The following is a 3,880-nucleotide window of genomic DNA, read 5'->3' on the forward strand; positions in this document are numbered from 1 at the left end:
CCTGTAGGCAAGTCTGTAGAACATTTTCGTGATTAGTAATTGGCGTGGGCTGGTGTCACCCCTGGGCCAGTGGCCCTGAGTCGGTTTAAAAAGCAAGCTGACCAAGCCAGTGAGCAGCATTCTTCCACGGCCTCTGTATAAGATCCTGACTTCAGGTTCTGGCCATGACTTGCTTTGATGGTAGACTGTGCTATGCAAGTATAAGCTAATAAGCCCTTTCCTACCCAAGTTGCTTGTGGTCCCAATGTTTTACTACAGCAATAGAAAAACAACTAATACACCATATGGAACGTGTAAAGATGGCTGACAGGAGGGCCTCACCGAGTCTCCGTTTCCTCATCTGGGATACAGAGCTACACTAGAAGCCCTGATGTGTGTCTCTGTGTGTGTGTGTGTATGTGTGTGTCCGTGCACGTGTGGTGGTATTATAAAGCCCTCAGCACAGGGGTTGGCTCACAATAAGCCACCCACAGGCTGAGAACACTTACCCAGAGCCAGCTGTTGTACTGTATGTAGATTAACATGCAATCCAGGCAGTGTCTTTGCCTCATGGACAGCAGAGCATCACCGTCCCCAGCATGTGGGGGTCATCCGCGCTGGCCTGAGGAAGAAGGCAGTGCTGGGCCCACAAATAACTGAACCCGCCTCTAAGGAAAAGGGAGCCACCTAGGCGATCCTCTGTTCCTCACTGTGCCGATTATGCAAATATCTCTATAGTCTAAGAGACTGGAACTTTTGCTGGACCTCACAGCCAGCATTAATAATATACCTTGAGGTCACTTAAGATTGCTGTCCTACTCGGTGTCTAGCCTGTTTGTTTAATCTGCCTTGAACAGAACAAGGTAACCAGCCAGCCTTGGATTTCCCACGCAATCAACTTTTACAGCATAAGCTAATGCAGAGTTCTGATCATAAGTTAAGTGCTCCTTCATGCCCCCCCTCTTCCCTGCCCCTCCCCTGCTCTTTTTCGCTGCCCCCTTCCCTGCCCCTACTCTTCTGTGCCCCCCTCCCTGTCCCAGACAATGCATATGTTTCATTTGCTGAAAGCATCAAATCTGAAAGTTGAAAGCAACCTTCTAAAATCCACCATAAATGTTAAAAGTAACCATTTACGGATACTTACTGGTGGATAAACAGTGATGTTTTTAGTACTTTTTGTTATTTGGATCAGTTGGGATCAGTTTGAGCCAGTGACTTAATCCCTTGTAAAACTCTGTTAAATGTTTCTCTAAAGTATCCCATTCCTTCCCTGTGTGATATTTTCTTTGTTGTTCAATAAAGACAGAGCCAAGCCCAGTGTTAGAGAGGGAGACACACAGAAGGCAGACACGGGGAGCAAAAAACAGAGAGTTCAAATCCGGACCACTCTCAGTTAACTGATTTAAGAGGAAGTATGTGTATGTCTTCCCTTCGTGAGACACTCGTGCATTATTGGTGACTCCGGTTAACACTAGTTCATTTAATCCACACGTTTCTGTGCCTGTGAGGAGCTTGCACCATTATCACTGAAGCACTTTGGAGTGTAGGAGAGCCTGAACTCCTGTTTGGGAAGATCCCTTGTTGGGGATGTGACATTTGCACGTTTCAGTGGGAGCCTGGGGATCTCCCAGAGGCTCTCATAGTGTCTTCCCGTGGTGTGGAGAGGTCCGGGGATAAAGGGAAACTTGGATGTCTCAGGTCAGCCAGTAAATCCATCTCAGGAGCAGGGGTTCTATGTGCTGAAAGCTCCCCTTGAGCTAGCACTAACATCTTCCCCCTGTTTCTCTTTCTTCATTAAGTCCAGTTTGAATCTCCATCAACTTCTGTCACAAGGAAGGATCCCTTGGTCAAGCCACACCCCTACCTTCAGGGGTCCTGAAGACAGAGTGCCACCAGCTGACCAGTCCTGTTTGTGGACAACAATGTCCTTCCCGAGGTTTCAGCTTCAGTGCTTTTGAAGCCCCGATGTTTTGTTAATGTAGCCTGCTGTGGCCCCAAACTATTAGGTAGAGAATTCTGGAAATAAACGATACCTCAGCTTGTAGGCCATTTCCATGTGGTGAAATTGTGCTGCTCCTGCTCTGTCCTTCAGGGACATGAGTTGCCTTTTTGTCCAGAGTCCATGCAGAATGCTCTGCCCTCCCGTTTCTCTGGAGCGACTTTGGTTGTCAGAGTGGCCATCGCAGTGTTGGGGTGCTTGTGTGACTAACTCTTATTTTGTTTAGTCATGAGGGTGAAGCAGTGGTAACTGACACATGCCAGGGAAAATCTGAGAGTGCTTCCTTTATTGAATGAGGTGATGTCCTACTGTGATTCTCTGATGCTATCATAAATGCCACAACCCAGAGCAACTCAGGGAGCAAAGCATTTTCCCAGCTTACAGGTTACAAGCCACTGTTGATGGGAGCGAAGGCAGGGAGGGACCTGGAGGCAGGCAGGAGGCTGAGGCAGAAACCATGGAGGTACAACTTACTGGCTCAGGGCCCAGGGCTTGCTCAGTTACCTTTCTTAAACAGCTTAGAGCCACCGGCCTAAGGATGACACCTCTCACGGTGGGCTGATATAGCATTTGTTAAATGCTACATCAACTGGCATTTAAGAAAATGCCTCACAGCCACAGCCACAGGCCAGGCTGATACAGACAATTCTCCAGTTGTGGTTTTCTCTTCCCAGAGGGCGCTAGGTTTACGTCCAGTTGGCAGCTAAAGCTGTGACAGATGAGTTTTTAGATTGGCTTGTGGTTTTGATAATCGAACCCAGGGCCTCACAGGTACCAACTGCTAAACTCCACGCCCAGGCTAGTTTTAGATTCCATAAGTAAAGAAATGATGCTTTGCAAGGGTGATCATCTACAGTGGGACGAGTTTGGGTTGCTATTGTACCCAGTGGATAGGTGAAACTTTCCAGCTCACAGACAGCAGTAACTACAGTTCCAGGGGACCCTATGCCCTCTTCTGGCCACTTTGGGCATCAGGCATACCTGTGTTACACAGACATACACATAGATGAAACATTCATATACATTAAATAAACAATCATTTAAGCTTGCCTTCTGGTTCGTCTGCTTAGCAACAACATAGTCTATATGTTCCCGGCTTCAGGTCTTCATGGTGGCACAGAGAACCCACAGAGAAGGAGCAAATATTTCGCCTCGTGCCTTCACAGCTTAGGGGAGGTTTTAAATGAAGATGCCCCAGAGACGGTCCCTGGCCTCTGAGAACATATCTCATTAGACATTCCCAACTGCTAATTACAGAGCAAGTCCTGCAGTAATTCAAGGCCAGTGAATCATCCTGACAGGTATTGAAGCTGACACCGGAAACGAGGCCTCTTGGGTTTGAGTCGCCCTGGGCCTCTCGGGGGAAGGACCCACGCTGGGCTTAATGTTCAGCCGTTTCCATCTTGAAGTATGTCATTTTTCTTTCCTGTCACTCAAGCATTTTTTTTTTAAGCTGTCAGAAATGAGTTGTACATATTCATGTAGTACAGGGTGACATTTCCGTACATGGTTACCGTGCATAATAATCAGACCAGGTAATTAGCATACACCATGCCTCAAACATTAACCATTTCCTTGTACCACAAAACATTCAAGTCGCCCTATTTAAAATATGTGGCAAATTAATTATTTTTACCTAAAGGTCCCTTTTGGACAGGGAGCAAACTGTGTAGTCGGTTCTAACCAGAGTGGAGGTGGCCAGACAGGGTGAGCAGGTGTGTGTGGTATGCAGAGTATGTGCAAGGCGAAGTAAGTCTAGAACTTAGGACAGCTTGAGTACAGAGCCTCACGCATCAGCTGCAATGGCATGGCGGCAGGGCTCTTTCTACAGACTGCTTTACAGCAGGCCCTTGCTCACTTGTGAGGGCCTATGGCTACACCAAGCTTTGGGGCCCTCGGGGG

This window comes from Mastomys coucha, unplaced genomic scaffold (assembly GCF_008632895.1).
Source record: "Mastomys coucha isolate ucsf_1 unplaced genomic scaffold, UCSF_Mcou_1 pScaffold7, whole genome shotgun sequence".
Lineage (NCBI taxonomy): Eukaryota > Metazoa > Chordata > Mammalia > Rodentia > Muridae > Mastomys > Mastomys coucha.